This window comes from Trichosurus vulpecula, chromosome 8 (assembly GCF_011100635.1).
Source record: "Trichosurus vulpecula isolate mTriVul1 chromosome 8, mTriVul1.pri, whole genome shotgun sequence".
In the NCBI taxonomy this organism is placed as follows: domain Eukaryota; kingdom Metazoa; phylum Chordata; class Mammalia; order Diprotodontia; family Phalangeridae; genus Trichosurus; species Trichosurus vulpecula.
The window spans coordinates 221276456-221298443 of record NC_050580.1 but is presented as its reverse complement, the minus strand read 5'-3'; the positions used below and the strand labels follow the sequence as shown (position 1 = coordinate 221298443).

General features: G+C 39.5%; 1 pseudogene; it reads left to right on the top strand.

The window, feature by feature from the left end:
• Positions 1-187: 187 nt before the first annotated feature.
• On the top strand, positions 188-18038 carry LOC118829860 (annotated as a pseudogene).
• The last annotated feature ends 3950 nt before the right edge of the window (positions 18039-21988 follow it).

Below are 21988 nucleotides of genomic sequence, written 5' to 3'. Positions count from 1 at the left end.
GCTCAGGACCTGCCCTCCCCACCTCCCCCATCCCCGGGTGGCAGGGGGTGCTGCCCTTGGGGGCCGCGGTGTTGAGTGCATTCCGCCCGGGATGGTGCTGTCACCATAGTGGGTTGGGAGCCTGAAGACGGCCACCTTAAAGGGACAGCTGTCTCTCGCTAGAATCTGGAGCTTCTCCGTCGGCCTCATGTCGGGAGCCCCCAGGATTGTGCTTAGGCTCCCTTCCCTAGAAGAAGGGTGGGCACAGGTGTGAATCTGAGGATCCCCGGTGTAGGGGACCTGCTGAAACAGGTTGCTCGCTTCTGGGATGGACTGCAAATCCTCCTCACTCTAAGCCCCCCACCCCCGAGTCCAACCTGCCTGTGGTCCATTCTCATTATGCAGAATCAGAGTGATGCTTCTTCCATCATTCAGCCCCGCCCCCCCCCCCATCCTTCCCGCCTTGGGGATGAACAATCCCCGAGGCGCGAAGTTCTTCCTGATGACTCATTTCATTAATTTGTTGTCATCACCTTCTACCAAGTTTAGTCTATCCAGTCAAGTACCTTTATTCTCCACCTGCCATTACTTCTCTGCCACCGTTCATTTACAGGTGTCATCAGGTACCCAGTTCCATACAGCTTGTCCACCCTCCCCAAACACTTCGTATAGGTTACGCCAGTAGCTCTTCTGAGAGTCCCTTCATTCCTTCTCTTCCCCAGGAATTTCTCAAGTGTCAAAAGTACAATTCAGAATATTGGACCTGGAAGGGAGCTTCCAGATCGTCGGGCCATCTCCCTCAATTGAGGAAACTGAGGCCCAGAGACTTTAAATAAACATTTTACCCAAGGTGACATAGCAGTGTAGTGCCGTTTCATGACTTTTAGGGTCATTTTTCTTTTCTCTACATCGTAACTTTTTTTTTTCTATAAGCAGTTGTTATTTTTTTTAATTAATTTATTTATTTAATATATTTAGTTTTCAGCATTGATTTTCACAAGAGTTTGAATTACAAATTTTCTTCCCATTTCTACCCTCCCCCCCACTCCAAGATGGCGTATATTCTGGTTGCTGTGTTCCCCAGTCAGCCCTCCCCTCTGTCACCCCACTCCCCTCCCATCCCCTTTTCCCTTCCTTTCTTGTAGGGCAAGATAAATTTCTACGCCCCACTGCCTGTGTATCTTATTTTCTAGTTGCATGCAAAAACTTTTTTTTTTGTTTTTGAACATCTGTTTTTAAAACTTTGAGTTCCAAATTCTCTCCCCTCTTCCCTTCCCACCCACCCTCCCTAAGAAGTCATGCAATTCAACATAGGCCACGCGTGTATCATGTATAACCCTTCCACAATGCTCATGTTGTGAAAGACTATATTTTGCTCCTTCTCAACCCATCCCCCTTTACTGAATTTTCTTCTTTGACCCTGTCCCCTTTCGAAAGTGTTTGCTTTTTATTACCTCCACCCCCATCTGCCCTCCCCTCCATCATCCCCCCCATTTTTTTTATCTTCTTCCCTCTTCTTTCCTGTGGGATAAGATACCCAATTGAGTATGTATAGTATTCCCTCCTGAGGCCAAATCTCATTCACTCATTCCCCCCTCACCTGCCCTCTCCCCTCCTCCCACAGAACTGCTTCCTCTTGCCACCTTTATGGGAGATAATCCACCCCATTCTATCTCTCCCTATCTCCCTCTCTCAATATATTCCTCTCTCATCCCTTAATTTGATTTTGTTTCTTTTAGATATCTTCCCTTCATTTTCAACTCACCCTGTGCCCGCACTCTCTCTCTCTAAATATATATATATATGTATATATATATACACACACACACATATACATATACACATACATATATACATACATACACATTCACTTATATATATATATATATATACATATATATATATGCATATTCCCTTCAGCTTCTCTAATACTGAGGTCTCATGAATCATACACATCATCTTTCCATGTAGGAATGTAAACAAAACAGTCCAATTTTAGTAAGTTCCTTGCAATTTCTTTTTCTTCTTCTTTTTCTTGATTACCTTTTCATGCTTCTCTTGATTCTTGTGTTTGAAAGTAACTTTAACATGGTAGGTACTTAAATTGTGAAATAAATAAATTTTAGTTACAGATTGTCATAGTGAATCAATCAGTGTTAGTGTATGTCAATGCATACCTCATGTTGAGAGGGTGGCTTAGGGTCAAACCAAATATTTGGAAGTGACCAAAGACTACCTGTGTTATGATTTGAGGAGCAGAAATGTGTCAGCCCCCTCTCAAAACTTCCCCTAAGGGCTTGTTAAGTGCTCTGAAATTCTTATCCTTGTGAAAGCATTGATGGACCTGTTTGTGATCTGAGATTGTGTCAGCCAACTAAAAATTAGCTCAATTAACATTTATATAAGGATTGTTGTACGTACTACATTAGGTACTAAAATTAATAGATATGTCTTTTAAGACCATCCGCAAACAGACCTCCTCTTACTTTTTGAGGCTTTCTTCTCACTACTCTTCATCTGTAGCCGTTGTCAAACTGGGCTAAATATTCCCTAGACATTTCCATCTTGGGATTTTTATTTCCAGTCACCTAGAAAACCCTTTCCCTCATTCCCCAGTCTTTGGATTCCTATTCTTTCAAAACTCAGCTTAAATGGCTTCTCTTTGAAGTCCTCCTAATAGTGAATATTTGTTAAACGAATGAATGATTGAGGACTGGGACCTTGGAGAGGTAGAAGAGAGATGATTCTAGGCATCAGAAGGGCAAGTGCTTAGAGCCTGAATGCTTAGAGAAGAGGGATGGATGTGTACCACTTTGCTTGCCTCACTATTTGGCCTGGTACAGGCTGGGTTTGAGTGTGCATTATTAATGGGGAGGGCAGTTGCTGTCTCCTCCCTCCCCCTTTGGGATCAGGAAGGAAGAGGTCTGTGACTGGTTATTGGCGCCTGTGGTTCCAAGACACTCTATTGCCCTTGAAAAGTGGAGTGGCACTCTCCCTATCCCAGCCCCAGAGTTGGGGGATGCTAAAGGAGCCAGGCTGTCTAGATGGGAGGAGGGGCCTAAATGTCTGGGCCATTAAAAAAAAAAAAAAAGTCCTGGTCTGGGCTCTGCTGGGAAGTGTTACATAATACTTTCCCCGCCGTTATAGCGAATTGATTTAATGTGACCTGGAGGTATCACACTTGGTAATGAAAAATTCATCCATTTTATAAAATGGATTGGATTCAGAAAAGAGTTAGGGGCTTTACATGGCTTTCAAGGGACTTCTGTGAGGACAATATTTCTTCTAATTAAAAAAAAAAAAGAAAGAAAAATCTACAGTAGAAAACATTGCAATCCCCCTTGCCCGCTGAGTTACTGAAAGTGGGGAGGGAGAGGAAGATGAAGTTATTGACTGAATTATTTTCTTCCTTTGTGTTACTTCTAAGCTATGTGAACATCTTGTCCTTCAGTTCCTATAGTACTATAGTAGTTTATTCTATGAATACTCTGCAAGTGATTTGCTTTCTGTAATAAATTAATTCATGTTATACATATAATATCTTTAACACATAATAATATTATAAGAAGATGAAACTCAGAATATTTCAAGTACAGTCTTTTTAGCCCCTAAGGAGTAATGACTTCCCGGTGTAATATATAGTTGGATTGAGAAAGAAGACTCAATTCATATCAGATCCTTTTCAACTCTAGCGTTGTGCTGTGGGTGTGGATTTACATTTTACATTGCTGCTTTCTTAAATCCCTCTTTTTCTTTAGATATCCATGATCTTATTTTCTATTGATGATTAATAAAAGAGAGATACTCTGGCATAATAGATAGAGGAAGCTATCCTAGAGTCAAAATGCAATGCCTGCCTTGATATTAGTTGTGTGATTATGAACAGGTTGTTATATTTTGCAGATGAGTTGCTGATCTGCATCTGTGAAGGGGCATTCTACACCTGGAAGGAAGTCCTCAGATTGATGAAATCGCAGGTTCTTCACCGCCCCTTCTCCTCCCCTCAAAAAAAATCATATTTCTCTTTAATTACCTAAATAAGTATATATATATACATATGCATATATATATTTTTTCTTATTCTTTCCTACTGAAGGTTGCTGGTGTTTTTTAGTCAGTGAATTAGCTAGCATTTATTAAGTGCCTACTATGCGCCATGCACTTTTCTAAGTGCTGATGACACAAAGAAAAGCAAAAGAAAGTCCGTACTCTCAAAGAACTTACAGGCTAATGGACGAGACAGCATGCAAACAACTATGCATGAACAAGTTCTGCACGTAGCATTGGCCATGCATCAACAGAGGCAAGGCAGTAACATTAAGGGGACTCAGAAAGGCTTCCCTCACAGGTTAGAACTGTAGCTGAGACCTGAAAGAAGTCAGGGAAGTCAGGAGGTGGAGATGAGAGGGGAAAGAGTACTAGGTCCATTTATATTTTTGTTCTAATGGTGGTGTTCGGTCATGTTCAACTCTTCCTGGCCCGATTTTGGGATTTTCTTGGACAAGACACTGGAGCGATTTGCCGTTTCCTTCTCCAGTTCATTTTACAGATGAGGAACTGAGGCAAACAGGGTTGAATGACTTGCCTAGGGGTCGTATAGCTAGCAAGTGTCTTAGATAGGATTTGAACTCAGGAGGATGAGTCTTCCTGATCCCAAGGCCAGTGCTCTATCCACTAGGGTTAGTATTCTTTTTTTGCTGTACTTCAGGGGCTTCACTGAATATCTTTGGAGCTGGGTGGTAGGTGCAAAGAACTGAATATCAACATTCAGGAATTGCCAAGTTACAGTTTTCTTGCGCCATTAAGGACATCTGGATTATCTCTCACCTCACCTGCCCTGCATCAATATGCTAAATATCTTTTATATTAAAGGGAATTCCTGCACTCAGCTCAGATGAATACTTTGAACATTGGTTTGGTTTCAGTCTTTGTATTTTTGCCCCTGAGTCAGGTAATGTGGACATAAGTATAGGGAGTTAGAAGTTAATGCTTTTCACCAGTATTTTCTCGAAAAAGATTTCTCGGTATGGTAATATACTTTGCTTGCAAGGAACTGATCTTGGGGTTTTTGACTCTGAATTAGAGTTTATGCTATTGATTTTTTTTCTTTTTTTTTTCCTTTTTTTTCTATTAATTTATTTATTTAACATATTTAGTTTTCAGCATTGATTTTCACAAGAGTTTGAATTACAAATTTTCTCCCCATTTCTACCCTCCCCCCCACTCCAAGATGGCGTATATTCTGGTTGCTGTGTTCCCTAGTCAGCCCTCCCCTCTGTCACCCCACTCCCCTCCCATCCCCTTTTCCCTTCCTTTCTTATAGGGCAAGATAAATTTCTACACCCCATTGCCTGTGTATCTTATTTTCTAGATGCATGCAAAACCTTTTTTTTTTTGTTTTTGAACATCTGTTTTTAAAACTTTGAGTTCCAAATTCTCTCCCCTCTTTCCTTCCCACCCACCCTCCCTAAGAAGTCATGCAATTCAACATAGGCCACATGTGTATCATTATGTATAATCCGTCCACAATACTGTTGTGAAAGACTAACTATATTTTGCTCCTTCCCAACCCATCCCCCTTTATTGAATTTTCTCCCTTGACCTTGTCCCCTTTCTAAAGTATTTGTTTTTGACTACCTCCACCCCCATCAGCCCTCCCCTCCATCATCCCCCCCTTTTTTATCTTCTTCCCTCTTCTTTCCTGTGGGGTAAGATTCCCAATTGGGTATGTATGGTATTCCCTCCTTAGGCCAAATCTGATGAGAGCAAGGTTCACTCATTCCCCCCTCACCTGCCCTCTCCCCTCCTCCCACAGAACTGCTTCCTCTTGCCACCTTTATGCGAGATAATCCACCCCATTCTGTCTCTCCCTATCTCCCTCTCTCAATATGCTCCTCTCTCATCCCTTAATTTGATTTTATTTCTTTTAGATATCTTCCCTTCATCTTCAACTCACCCTGTGTACACTTTCTCTCTCTCTCTCTCTCTGTCTCTCTCTCTCCATATATATATATATATATATATATATACACACATAGATATATACATACATACTCATTCACTTATATATATATATACATAAACATATATACATACATGCATATTCCCTTCAGCTACCCTAATTCTGAGGTCTCATGAATCATACACATCATCTTTCCATGTAGGAATGTAAACAAAACAGTTCACCTTTAGTAAGTCCCTTGCAATTTCCTTTTCTTGTTCTTTTTCTTGATTACCTTTTCATGCTTCTCTTGATTCTTGTGTTTGAAAGTCAAATTTTCTATTCAGCTCTGGTCTTTTCACTGAGAAAGCTTGAAAGTCCTCTATTTTATGGAAAGTCCATATTTTGCCTTGGAGCATGATAGTCAGTTTTGCTGGGTAGGTGATTCTAGGTTTTAATCCTAGCTCCATTGACCTCTGGAATATCGTATTCCAAGCCCTTTGATCTCTTAATGTAGAAGCTGCCAGATCTTGGGTTATTCTGATTGGGTTTCCACAATACTCAAATGGTTTCCTTCTGGCTGCTTGCAGTATTTTCTCCTTGACCTGGGAGCTCTGGAATTTGGCGACAATATTCCTGGGAGATTTCTTTTTGGGATCTATTTGAGGAGGCGATCGATGGATTCTTTCAATTTCTATTTTGCCCTGTGGCTCTAGAATATCAGGGCAGTTCTCCTTGATAATTTCTTGAAAGATGATATCTAGGCTCTTTTTTTGATCATGGTTTTCAGGTAGTCCAATAATTTTTAAATTATCTCTCCTGGATCTGTTTTCCAGGTCAGTGGTTTTTCCAATGAGATATTTCACATTGTCTTCCATTTTTTCATTCCTTTGGTTCTGTTTTGTAATATCTTGATTTCTCATAAAATCACTAGCTTCCACTTGCTCCAATCTAATTTTTAAAGTAGTATTTTCTTCAGTGGTCTTTTGGACCTCCTTTTCCATTTGGCTAATTCTGCCTTTCAAGGCATTCTTCTCCTCATTGGCTTTTTGGAGCTCTTTTGCCATTTGAGTTAGTCTGTTTTTTAAGGTGTTGTTTTCTTCAGTGTATTTTTCAGTATTTTTTTGGGTCTCCTTTAGCAAGTCATTGACTTGTTTTTCATGGTTTTCTCACATCCTTCTCATTTCTCTTCCCAATTTTTCCTCTACTTCTCTAACTTGCTTTTCCAAATCCTTTTTGAGCTCTTCCATGGCCTGAGACCAGTTCATGTTTTTCTTGGAGGCTTTTGTTGTAGGCTCTTTGACTTTGTTGACTTCTTCTGGCTGTATGTTTTGGTCTTCTTTGTCACCAAAGAAAGAATCCAAAGTCTGAGACTGAATCTGGGTGTGTTTTCGCTGCCTGGCCATGTTCCCAGCCAACCAACTTGACCCTTGAGTTTTTCAGTGGGGTATGACTGCTTGTAGTTTGGGGGTGAGGTGCCGGCTCTGCCACACCAGCACTGCTCCTTCCCCAAGAACCCCCAACCTGGACTGGGCTTAGATCTTCAGCAGGCTGTGCACTCCTGCTCTGATCTGCCACTTAATTCCTCCCACCAGGTGGGCCTGGGGCCGGAAGCAACAGCAGCTGTAGCTGCCCCACCTCACTGCCCACGGAGCTGGAAGCCGAACCTCAAACTCCTTCTACTCCCACAGCTTTTCCCACTAACCTTCTCAGCAGTCTTTGGTGTTTGTGGGTTGAGAAGCCTGGTAACTGCTGCAGCTCACTGATTCAGTGGGCTAGGGCCTCCTCCGCCCAGCTCCTGGTCTCTTTGGTCCACACTGCTCAGGCTGGGCTCTGCTCCACTCCGTTCCCAGCTCCCAGCTCCGTGTGGGATAGACCTCACCCAGAGACCATCCAGGCTGTCCTGGGCTGGAGCCCTGCTTCCCTCTGCTGTTTTGTGGGTTCTGCCGTTCTAGAATTGGTTCAGAGCCATTTTTTATAGGTTTTTGGAGGGACTCTGTACGGAGCTCACGCTAGTCTCTGCTTACCAGCCACCATCTTGGCTCCGCCCCCCATGCTATCGATTTTTTAATATTTATCTTTATTTTGTTTTGCATTCCTTTGACGTAAAGAGAATTGACAAAACTCAGAATATTAGAGTTAGAAATGTTAACCTAAGTACTCCTTCTGGCTTCTTGACTGTTCCCGAATAAAATGATTTCTGTAGTGCCTCTACACACACACACACAAACACACCTTTTTTAACATATATTTCTATGAGCACCTTACATCAACGTATGTGAAAACCGTTTGGAAAGTATAAAACATCATACATATGCAAGATTATTATTATTTTGTCAGGCATTTTAAATTTGTTTACCTTTCATTTTTTTATATTTACAGGCTCAGAAAATGTGTTTTAGCCCCTCTGTAACATATTCATATGGCCAGAAGGAACCTAAGGGAGAATTTAGTTCATCAAACATTTATTAAACAACAACATTATACTATGAGTAGGGGACAAAAAGACCAAAATTGAAAATGATGACTTTCTTCTGGGAATTTGCAGGGAACTAAGCTCTGTATTTACATAGACCCCGATCAGTCCTGAGAGTTCTCACTAATAACTTGATGGTTTATGTCCCTACTCGGGGTTTTCCCTGGAGACATCAGAATTTTGCTATTGTCTAAAGGGGTCTTCAGGGTCCCATGTAAGCACTCAGATGCTTATCTATAGGACTGATTTCTTTTAACTTGACAGAAACCATCTGATGCATTTATTTTGTTATGCGGTAGACTGCCCAATCCTTTCTCATTTCTGAGGACTGTTAAGTCTAAGGAGGTCAATGACAGAAAGAAAGATCCTGATTTTAACAAATTATTCATTGAGAGATGAATAAATGAATGAGGTGCCTGTTATAAACATTGTACCCTGTCGGTCTTGGTGAAGATGATGTGGTAAAGATTCACAAAAGAGAACTTAGGTTGTGATATCCTAGGTGTTTGTGCCCATCTTATAAAACAAAAGAAAACTAGCCATAGAAGTTAAAGACAAAAATTGTGATCACATTTCACATACTTAGGTGAATCACACTGATAGGGGTGCTTCCCCTGTAGTTACTCCCATCATACATTTCTTCATTGCAGTTTGGTTAATCTACAATTTTCTTATTTATTTATTTATTGGAGGGAAGGGTTACATTTTACCCTGCACTAGAGGAGGCCACCATACTATGTACACTTTCCATTTATCAGTTCTTTCTCTGAAAATAGATAGCATCTTCCTTCATAGGTCCTTTGTAGTTGATTTGAGTATTTATAATATTCAGAATAACTTAGTCGTTCATGGTATTCTTCAAACAATGTCGCTGTTACTTTCACAACGTTCTCTTGGTTCTGCTCATTTCACTCTTCATTATTTCATGCAAGTCTTTCCATGTTTTTCTAAAAATCAACCTGCTCATTGTTTCTTAATGGCACAGCCATGTTTCATTACAGTGATGTACCACAACTTGTTTAGTAATTCCCCAATTGATGGACATCCCCTCAGTTTCCAGTTCTTTGCCAACACAAGGAGAGCTGCTATAAATATTTTAGAATATGTAAGTTCTTTTCCTTTTTCCTGCATCACCTTGGGAAACAGACCTAAAAATATACACAGTTTTTAACTCTTTGGGCATAATTCCAGATCTCTCTCCAAAATGGTTGGATCAGTTCACAGTTGTACCAATAGTGTATGAGTGTCCCAATTTTTCCATATCCCTCCCAGCATTTGTCAGTTTCCCCTGCTATCATTTTAGCCAATCTTACTGTAACATGATATCTCAAAGTTGTTTTAATTTGCATTTCTCTCATCAATAATGACTATATATAGTTTTGATTTCCTCATCAAAAAATTGCCTTTTCATATCCTTTGAACATTTTTCGACTGGGGAGTGACTCACTCTTATAAATTTGACAAAGTTCTCTGTATATTTGAGATATGAGACCTTTGTCTCAGAACTGTCTCTAAAAATTTGCTCCCAGTTTTCTGCTTTCCTTCCAGTCTTGGCTGCATTGGTTTTATTTGTACAAAGCCTTTTAATTTAATGTGATCAAAATTATCCACTTTACCAAAATTATCCATTCATACATCTCACGATGCTCTCTTGTTTATTCATAAGTTGTCCTATCCATAAATCTGATAGGTAATAAGTTCCATGTTCTTCTAATTTACTTATGATATCTTCCTTTATATCTAGGTCATGTATCCATTTTGACCTTATCTTCGTAAAATCCACAATTTTCTTTAACACTTGTACTCCATATTGACATATAACATCACTGGAAGACTTGCTATTCGATATGTAGTTGCTTAATCTCGAGGGCCTTTAGGGGGTGGTCTCCAAATTTTTTTTTTGATAATGCTCTCCTATCAGCAAAACATTTTTGAGCAGGTATTCCTAACATGTATATACTTATTTGTAAATTACAGTTATACTATCCTTTTAATAATTATGCATGTTATAGGGTTTTGGGGTTTTGGTTTTTTTTGAGGCAGTCAAGATTGAATGACTTGCCCAGCCAGGGTCACATATCTAGTAAAGTTATTGGAGGCCAGATTTGAGCTCAGGTTCTCATGACTCCAGGACTGGTGCTCGATCTACTGCACCACTGCCTTATAAAATTTTAAAAAGGATGAGTTAAATATAAAATAATTCTTGATCCTAAAGTCAATAGGGAGCCACTGGAATTTATTGAGTAGGAGAGTGACAAGGTTATATCTCTACTTGAGGAATATCACTTGGTAGCTTTGGATGGATAGAGAAGGAGAGAGACTTGAGGAAGCTGTCTCAGTAATCCAGGGGAGAGGTGATGAGGGCCTCACCTAAAGTGATGGCTGTGTGAATAGAGAGGAGGGGACACATATTCAAGAGACTGGAAGATTTGGCAGCTGACTGGTTATGTGGGTTGAGAGGGTGAGGAGCTGAGGTTGTGAACCTGGATTTACTGGTGCTGCCCTTGATAATAACAGAAAAATTTAGAAGACTGATGGGCTTGGGATATCATAAGGAGATCTGCTGTGGTCCATGTGGGACACCCAAAATGAAAAGTCAGAGGGACTCTTAGTCACTGGTCACTGTCTCAGAGACCAGAGCCCATGCTCTAATTGCTGTTCAGTCATTTTCAGTTGTGTCTGTATCTTTGTGACCCCACTTTGGCTTTTCTTGGCAGAAATACTGGAGAGGTTTGCAAATTCCTTCTCTAGCTCCTTTTACAGAGGAGGAAACTGAGGCAAACAGGGTTAAGTGACTTGCCCAGTGTCACACAGCTAGTGAGTATGTGATGCTGGATTTGAACTCAAGTCTTTCTGACTCTAGACACAGTATTCCATCCACTGTGTCAACTACCTGCTTCAATAATTATATAGTCCTCTGTTATTACAAAGTGTTCTCACTTACATAATTGATCCTTGAAACAACCATGTGAGAAAATAATGGTTCTTTATCCACTGTGCCACTTAGCTGCCTTAGTATCCATCTTGGGAGGTCCTTACACCAATGAAATCATGGTTCAAGACCAAACACACACACATACACACACCACAAGCACCTTTCAATTTCCCTCTCTACTATTATAATTCTGGCCCCATGTTTGTCATCATCGTAAAATGATACACTATCATTCAGTAAACCGTCTTTTTCTTAAACTTGACAGTTCATTTCAAATTTCCACTAATTATTATCAATTGTATTTTATGAGACTTATGCACACACACACAGATACACAGAAAATTTGTCACACTTTCTTTTGCAAGAAAAACATAATAATATTGGTGAGAAAAATATATTCAAGAATGGAACACAACTATAGCTATTCTTAAAAGCACCACATTGGAACCCTGCTGCCTCTTGTTCATCCTTTGAAAACCTGTTCTGGAAGCTAATAATTGTAGTGTTTAATCAGGTAAATTCATGTTTGTTTTATAACTTTTAATATTTGATTCCTTTGGCTGTGTCGTATTCTCTTTGCATTTAAAAAGTTCAATCCAGGTATATGTTGGAAGTTATAATGTAAAATAGGAAAAAAAAGTTACTGAGAATTGATTTTAGTAGTGATTTCCCCTGCTCTTTATATTTTCCAGAAGCTACTACTTAATATGATAATTAAGTAAACAATAATCACAGGTACAGGGAAGAAGTAAGATGATTGATAAATGAGTTTAACAAAAAAAGGAAACCAAGTTTATTATATTATACTTTTTCAGGTCACTGTTTCTCAATTCCGTTGGATATATCAGCTATGGAATTAATTGTGGGGACTATAAAAATTTTTATTTTTTTTTACTATTGGCAAAGCTAAATTAAAAATGCATTAACTTTAAAAAGTTTTATTATTAACTTTGCCTTTGCCATTGTTGTCATCTCTCCACTCAGGACAGTATGTTTCCTTATCAGGAGGCTCCAGGATCTATATAGTTCATGCTTTTTAGTGTTACTGCCTATCCTTACAGTCATCGTACAGTGTGTGCTCCTTCCTCTGCTTTCATTACCCAGTTCGTAGATGTCTCATGTTGCTAAATTCCTCATGTTTGTTATTCTTTACAGCATAATATTCCATTGCATTGAATCAGCATCATAAGGTGTTAGAATTGGAAGTGAACCCAGTGGCCATCTGGTCCAACCCATCTCAGAAAAGAAACCCTCACTATTACATGCCTCCTTGAAGACCTCTAAGGAAAGGAAACTCCTTACCAGCAGAGGCCGCCGACCCTCCTTTTGGAAACTGATGGTTGGGAAGTTTTTGCGACATCATACTCCTCCAGTGGAAGTTACACCCGCTGGGGCCAAAGAGAACTAGTCTGAACCCCTTTCCCCATTCAGTTAATTGAAGATAGTTACCATGTCCTTGAGTCTTCTCCAGACTAAACACTCTTGGTTTCTTCAGCTTATCCAAAGAGCTTGGGCCTTTTCGCTCTCCCAGTTGACCTCAGGAAGCTCTCCAACTTAGCAGTGTTCTTCCAAAACTAGTTTCCAGAGCCGAATGCAGTATTTCAGATGTAGTCTGATTAAATCAGAGTACAAAGAGATTCTATCTTCTTATTCCTGGAATCTTTGCCTCACAAGATCTCATTAGGTAATTTTTTTTGTTGCCACATCACACTGCTGAACAGTAATATTAAGTTTATGGCCAAGTAAAACCCTCATCTTTTTAAAGACTAAACTTGTCTAATTATGCCTACCTCATCTCGTACTAGTGAAATTGATTTTTTTTTGTATCCAAGCATAGGATTTCACAGCTATTTTTTACTGAGTGTCATTCTAGATTCAGTCTAATAGTTGATCTGTCAAGATCTTTTTGGATCCTTACTCAGTTATGCAGTGTGTTCAGTTTCAATCCCGGCTTTGTGTCCTCTGCAAATTTGACATGTGCCATTTAGGTTTTTTATTCAAGTCATTCAAAAAATGTTAAAAGAGTGCAAGGCTGAGTGCAGATCCTTTGAGCTATATAAAATTCTCTTGCCAGACTGACAGGGAACCATTAATGATTGTTCAATCATTAAACCAGTTCTAGATCATCTAATTGTATTATGATCTAGTCTACATACTTCCACAAGGATAGGTTGGAATGCTTAAACAATAAATATTTATTAAGCAGCTAATAATGTTCTGAGTGCTGAGAATACAAAAAGAGGCAAAAGACAGTCTGCTCTCAAGGAGTTTACCATCTAATTGGAAGATTATTAAATGAATTCTTCTGTAAAATTTGTTTGGCAGTTTTGCAATTGATGAGGATGCATTTTGTTTCCAGTTTTTTTGCTTACCACAGAGTGCTACTATGAATAATTTGTTGATTCTTCTCTCCATCATTGACCTCCTTGCCCAATACTGAGATCATTGGGTCAAAAGATAACAAAAATCTGGTGACTTTTCTCACATAATACCAAATTGATTTCCAAAATACTTGGACCAATTCCCAGTCAAGTATATAGAAAATTTCCAACAATGTATTTCTTGTGCATCTACCTCTGAAACTCAAAGTATTTTTAAATATTATTGATGATATTTTCCTCTTTTTTTCTTTTTTGGCTGCAATTATCATTAACTTACCACTCCTTCCATAACTCTTCCCCCTTCCAAAAAAAAATCTTCCCTTGTAACAAATAAGCATAATCAACTACAATAAAATTTGCACATTGTCCATAGCTGAAAACTAGTGTCTCATTTTGCACTGGCTTGTTACCTGTCTACCAAGAATTGGGATATATAAATCATCCCCAGTCTGCTGAAGTGATGATTGGTCATTTCATCGATCATTGTTCTTAAGCCTTTTCACCTTTTTCCTTTTACAAACAAATTCCTTTACATATAAATTATCCTAGTTCTGCCCATTTCATTTCATGGATTTGTACAAGTGCTCTCAATTTTCTCTGAATCTTTTTTTTGGTTATTTCTTATGTCCCACTAATTTTCCATTACGTTCATATACCATAATTTGGTTAGCTGTTCCCCAGTTGATGGGTACCCTCTTTATTTCCAATTCTTTGCTGTAGCAAGAAACAGGTGCTGCTACAGATATTTTTGTTCATATGAGGGCTTTCTTTCTTTGATCTTTTTGGTGGTTTAAGCCTAGTAGTGGTATCACTTGGTCAAAGGACATGAGCTAAAATTTTTTTAAATGTATTTTTATTCTGAATTTTAACAAGCATTGAAGAAAATGGGTATTTCATTTGTATAATAGAACAGAAAAAGGATTGTAATGAAATTGCAGATTCCTATTATGTATAGTTTTATTTTTAAGTGTATATATATACTAAATTTAAACTGCATGCAGCTTTAAAAATTTTTCTGCTCATTTATTCTTTTTGGCTTTCTTTTCTGTTTTTTAAGAGATGCCACAATAACTCATCTTCCTCCCTTCCTTCCTTCCTTCTCTCTCAGCTACCTTATCTTTATCTTTCTCCAGCTTAACCTTTTCACCTCTTCCTCATTGAAAAACAAAAAGGAAAAATAAAACCCTGGTAACAATATGCATAGTAAAACAAATCAAATCGCCATATTGACTCTCTTATTCTACATCTTGAGTCCATCACCTCTCTGTCCAAAAGTATGCTCCACAGCCTCTCTGGAATGCTAATTGATCATTGCATCGATTAGAGTTCTCAAGTCTTACAAATTATTCTCCCTATGATATTGTAGAAATTGTTCTCCTTGGTTTGCTAACTTCCCTCTGGGTCAGTTCATAGAAGTCTTACCAGGTTTCTCTGAAACCATCCTTTTCATAATTTCTTATGGTACGCTAGCATTCCATTAGATTCGTATAATATAAATTTGTTTAGCTGTTCCCCGATTAGTGGGTGCCCCCTTGATTTCTGTGGCTTTGCCACTACAAAAAGAGCTGACTCTTTGGGGTGATTGTCTAGTAGTGGTTTTTCTAGGTCTGCAGGCATGAACAGTTGAGTGACTTTTTGGACATAGTTGCGAATTGTTTTCCAGAATGGTAGGAACGTCCACCTCCACTAACAGCGCATTGGTGTGCACCTGTTTTCTAGAACCCCCTCCAATATGTCGCTTTCCTCTGTCCTTATTTCTGCCAGTCTGATGAGTGTGATGCAACCTCAGAGTTGCTTTAATTCACATTTCTCTGATTATTAGTGATTTGGAGCATTTTTAAGTAATGTTGATATTTCTTCTTTTGAAGACTGCTTGTCCCTGTCCTTTGACTACATTTCTATTGGGGAATAGCTTTTGTTTCTTCTAACTTTGAATCAGTTCCTTATACATCATTAATGGAACCTTTTTCAGAGAAACTTGCTGCAAAGATTGTGGTTTTTTTTCCTGATTATGTGACACCCTTCTAATTTTAACTACATTGGTAGCTTTCTTGTTTCTCTCTCAGGGGCTGGAGTTTGTTTTGTGTATAACTTCTGTTGTTGTTGACTCATGCCCCACTCTTTGTGACCCCATTTCGGGTTTTCTTAGCAAAGATACTGGAGTTGTTTGCCATTTCCTTCTCCAGCTCATTTTCCAGATGAGGAAACTGAGGCAGAGAGGACTAAATGACTTGTGCAAGGTCACACAGATAGTAAGTCTGAGGCTGGATTTGAATTCAGATCTTCCTGACTGCAGTGCTTTAGCCACTGTATCACCATAACTATTTGCTCATTTATCCTGCCCTAGTTCTTAAACCTTCCCTACCCTATCCGTGTGTCCTCTATTCCATTGATGGTATGTTTTCCCTTTTAGGATTATATTTAGTTTTGTCTGATAGGTTTTTCCTGGTGATCCTTATCTATTTTCCTTTTTGGCATGTCAGATTTTGCCCAGTTCCAGCTAGTTTTTTTCATCAGGAATGCTTGGAAGTCCTCTGTTCTACTAAAGGTGCATTTTTTTTCTCCCACAAGATTATACTCACTTTGATAGGGTAACATTCTTGGGTGTAAGGCTATATTTTTTGCCTTTTGAAATACCACCTCAAGGATTTTCTCTTCTTTGTTATAGTTTCACCTTAGACATCTGTGAACCTGACTTTGGTTCCTTGTTATTTGAACATTTTCTTTCTAGCTGCCTGATATTTTTTCCTTTACACTCTCAGTTTTGACTGTGACATTCCTGGGTGTTTTCAGATTGCATTTTGTTTCAGGTGGTGATTGGTGGATTCATTCTATTTTCACTTTATCCTCTGTTTTTTTTTTTCTAGATCTTGACAGTTTTCTTTTATGATTTCTTGAAATATGGTGTAGTCTGATAATTCTTAATTATCTCTCCTTGATCTGTTTTGTAGGTCATTCTTTTTGCTAGTAGGTACCTGACATTTTTTCCTATTTTTAATCTTTTGACTGTATTCTAATATTTGTTGTCTTGGGAAGTTCTGATATTTTTAGTCGGTTTCCTAAGGAATCTTTTAAGGAGGTCCAAACCAGGATAAAGTTTTCTACTTTCTACTATATGCTGCTTGTTCTCTGTAGTAGGCCAGGCCTAGTTTAGGCTGGGCTGGTACATTAGGCTTGAGATTCAAATGAAATGAGATAGTTGTGATCTGACAATTAATAGAAAGAGCTAGAGCAGGGGAAGGATGTTCAGAGGTGGTGGAAGACATTGATGCCAGTGAACAGGTGTGCATTGAGGCTATAGCCTTGCTCAGCTGATATGGGTTATTGGGTGGTCTTCAGTTAAAAGCTCCACGGAGCAGCTTCTCTTGCCTTGACTTTAAAAAAAAATAAGTTTTTATTGATGTTTTCTGTTTTTTACATTGTCAAAATTATCTTTCCCAAGATGGCTTCAGTGTGGAAGCTGAGAGCCTGGAGGAAGCATGGCGAACCTTGATTGAGAAGGTCCAGGAGGCTCGGGGTCATGCCTGGCCCAGGCACCTCTCCTTCAGTGGGATGAGTGGTGCAGGGCTCTTGGGGATCCACCATGATGCTGTGATCTTCCTGGCCGAGCAGCTGCCAGGGGCCCAGCGCTGCCACCACTACAAGTTCCAATACCACCAGCAGGGGGAGGGGCAAGAAGAGCCTCCCCTGAACCCTCACGGTGCCACCCGGGCAGAAGTCTACCTCCGGAAATGCACCTTCGACATGTTCAACTTCCTGGCATCCCAGCATCGAGTGCTGCTTGAGGGGGCTGCCTGTGACGAGGAGGAGGACGAGGTGCAGCTCAGGTCCACCAGGCGCGCCACCAGTTTGGAACTGCCCATGGCCATGCGCTTCCGTCACCTTAAGAAGACATCCAAAGAGGCTGTGGGGGTCTACAGATCTGCCATCCATGGCCGAGGCTTGTTTTGTAAACGCAACATCGATGCAGGGGAGATGGTCATCGAGTACTCGGGCATAGTCATCCGCTCAGTGCTCACAGACAAGCGGGAAAAGTACCACGATGGGAAGGGCATCGGGTGCTAAATGTTCCGAAGGGACGACTTTGACGTGGTGGATGCCACCATGCACGGCAATGCTGCGCGTTTCATCAACCACTCTTGTGAGCCCAACTGCTTCTCGAGGGTGATCCATGTGGAGGGCCAGAGGAACATCGTGATCTTTGCTCTCCGCCGCATCCTCAGCGGGGAGGAACTCACCTATGACTACAAGTTCCCCATCGAGGATGCCAGCAACAAGCTGCCCTGCAACTGTGGGGCCAAGCGCTGCCGCTGCTTCCTCTACTGACCCCCAAGCTGTGGGCCCCTGGCCTGGCCCTGAGGGGACCCCACCCACATACCTTACCATCTTATCTCCCCCCTCCCCAACCTCCCCACGCGTCCCCAGGGAGCCCTGCCCGCCCTCTTCCAGTTACCACCTGCCTGCAGGGTCCAGGATGTAGATATATTGTACAAAGGTTTCTAAATCCCTTCTTTTCTATGCACTTTTTTTATTTAAAAGGTGGGGTCCTAGGGGGGACTCTCCCCACAATAAAGTACGTCAATGTTTGGGAAAAAAATTATCTTTCCCAACCCCTCAGAAAGTCATCCCCTATAACAAGAAGTCCTTTTTTTGAAGAAAATAAAAAGGAAAACATTCAGCACAACTGCTGAATTTATTGAAAATTCCTGAGAACAGGTGCAGTGTATAACACCTCTAGACGTCCCACCTCCATAAGGGGTGGGTTAGATGTGGTCCTTTCATATCTCTTTATTTGAGTCCTGCTTGATTTTTATAGTTTTGTAACATTCACTTTTGATTTTTTTTATGTGGTTCTTTCCATTTGCACTGTTGTAGTTATTCTGTCCATTGTTTTCTTGGCTCTGCTTGCCTCACACTGCATTTATTCATGTACGTCATTCTGTACTTCTCTGTACTTATCACATCACTTCTTACATCCTGTTACATACATGTTCCACAATTTGTTTAACCATTTCTCAATCTGTGGGCATCTTTGTTTCCAATTTTTTACTATTACAAAAAATACTACTGTAAATATTATGGTGTGTATTAGAACTTTCTTCTTATCAGCTATTTCCTTGGGGTATGTGTGGGTCAAAAGACTGCTGACTCAAGTAAAAAAAAAAAACCAGAGGTGTCTTGGTTTCTCAAGGCAGAAAAATGAAACAGAAGCTTTATTTGACCAAGTCTCGCAAGAATTGGGCATCGCTCACTACCAGGGCAGAGATAGCAGTGACGAGAGGCAAGGGGGAGAAGACAAGTAGGGAGATATATACACTTGTACAAACAATTCTAAGAAATCCCACCCCAGGGGCTGGACCCCTATCCCCATTTGCGGAGATGAGTGGCCTCACAATCTAACCAGGAATAAGTTTTTACCCAATACAAGCACAGAAACTACAGAATTACCTTATAGGGAAATTTTAATGCTAAGATGACAGTTTGTAAGTAGGCTAGGGGAGGGGGAGAGGGGAATATCATCTGATTTCCCCAAAATCATATGATTTACAGGAAAACAAAACTTGGGCCTGGTGAGGTTCACATCCTAACTAAATTTGTACTATCTCTATTTGAATATTACCTTGCCTGAGTTATTCGTAGGGAAGCTTTCACAATCTTGTGTTCCATTCATGATTGAGGTGACATCTACAAATCTAAAGAATGAGGGGGAGAAAGACATTCCTAAAAGCTAAATAATCAGATTCCCACTGACTCAAATTTATCCCATTTCCGTTTTCTCTAAATATTGATTCTCAAACATTTTAAATATAAATACATATACATACATATTCCCTGTAAGTCTTCTCTCACTACCTCACACAGGTGTAAGCCTAGTAATGGAATCTCTGGGTTTAAAAGTATAGATATTTTAAGTCACTTTTCCCACCTCTTACAATGATGTTTGCCTATTAGTCCTCATCCCCTCCAACATTGACCATTTTTTTGGTCATCTGCCAATTTGCAGGTTGTGAGGTGGAAACAGCGTTTTGATTTATATTTTTCTAAATATTAGTGATTTTGGAACATTTTTATATTCAGGCACATTTTTATATTCAGGTACCAGCTACTTACATCATTGGGTGGAACCCAAGTCCCCTTAGCCAATTCAATCTTGGAGACAGTTTCAGTACTTTTTAAGGAAAAAACTAGCCTACTCAGATTTGTGATAGCTCTTTCTGTGTGGTTCTACTATGTCTTGTGAAATTGTTCTCCTTGACTAAGAGTACCTCTTGGGATTCTTTTAGTAGTATTTCTTCATTATCTTTGGAGTTTTCTTCTGTTTGTTCATATTTTCCCTGATTTGGCCCCTCTCCCTATATTTGAAAATTTCAGGTCTATATAATGGGGTTTTTACTGGCTTCCCTCTTTCAGCTACTGCTAGCTTCTGGTCATCTTTTTGTGAAGTTCTGGATTGGATGGAAGCACTTAACCTCTGTTTTTTATTATTCTTCTCTTTTGTATTCTTTTTAGAGTCTTCTAAAAAGAATTTATTTTCCTAAAAAGATTTTGTCTTCTGGAGTATAGTGGAGCTAGGCTCTTCTACAGACTTTCACATCATCATCTCGTTCTGAAACATGATACGAAGTATTTCGTAGTTATTGTGCCTAGGTGCTGGAGAAGTGAATCAAGGCCAGTGGAAGAAGAAAGGTTTCTGCTGGGTCTACATGGTCCTGTTCCTGGAGAGAAGATGGTTCTTGTTGGTCTCTTGAGAGGATAGGCTAATGATAGGGTGGAAAAACCTGAAGCGGACCCTTTTATTTATATATGTTTTACCTAGATTTTACCCTGTATCACTTTATCTCCCTCCTTTCAGAGACCATCCTTTATAACAAAAAAATTAAAAAGAAAGAAACATTCAGCAAAGTTTATCAGCATATTGAAAAAAAATCTGACATTCTATTCAATATTTAACCTTCAAAGGAGTGAGGGGAGGTATCATCTCATGTTTCCTCCTTGGGTCCAAGCTAGGTCCTTTAACTTCAACAATATTCAGTTTTGTTTTCTGGTGGTTGTTCTTTCATGTTCCCTGTTGTAGTCATTGTGTACATTGCTTTTCTGTCTCTGCTTACTTTACTTTTTATCAGCTTATGTAAGTTATTCCATGCTTCCCATTCATCATTTCTTACAGCACAATACTCAGTTACATTCATATTCTACAGTTTGTTTAGCCATTCCCCAGTTGATGGGAATCCACTTTGTCACTTCCTTGTTCCGATTAAAAAGTGCTTCCATATTTTGTTGTATATGAAGCCTTTCTTTTTCGTCAGTGCCTAGCAGTGGGATCTCTGGGTCAAAGGGAATGGGCATTTTAGTCACTTTATCATATCTAGTGATGTTGCTGAGTTGTTTCTGACTCTTCATGACCCCATTTGGGGTTTTCTTGGCAAATATACTGGAGTGATTTGCCATTTCCTTCTCCAGCTCATTTTCGAGATGAGAAAACTGAGGCAAACAGGGTTAAGTGACTTGCCCAGGGCCTTCCTGACTCCAGGCCTGGCACTCTGCTATACTACCTAACTGCCACTTATTAATAATTCCAAATTGCTTTCCAAAATGTTTGTACCAATTCAGAGCTCCACGAATAATGCTTGTTTTTCTACAGCTCCTCCAAACATTGACTTTTCCCATCTTTTGTCATCTTTGCCAGTTTCCTCGGTATGAGGTGAAACCTGAGAGTTGTTTGGATTTACTTTTCTCTTATTAGTAGTAATTTGGAGTATTCTTCAGTCTGGTTATTCATAGGTTGCAATTCTTTTGGGGGAACCATTTGTTTATATCATTTGACCATAGAGGGATGACTTTTGGTCTTACATATTTCTGTTAATTGTTCATATATCTTGGATATCAAACCCTTATAAGACATATTTAATACAAAGATTTTTTTTCCCATTCAACTACTTCCATTCTTATCCTAAATGGATTAATATTGTTTGTGCAGAAGGTTTTCAATTTAATCTAATTAGAATGATTTATTTTTTCTTTTATAATTTTCCTCTTTCTCTTATTTTGTTAAGAATTAACCTTTGACCCATAGCTGTGAAAAGTATATGATTTAATTCTCTTCTAATTGTTTTATGATATGATCTTTAACATTCATATTACTCATGCATTTTGAATTTATTGTAGACTACTGTGTAGATGTTTTATTATTTGTTCTATTGTCACTTCCGTTGTTTCTTCCAGACTTCTCTCTGGTTTTTCCCAAAGCTGTTAACTTTTGGGAGCACTTTCTTAGG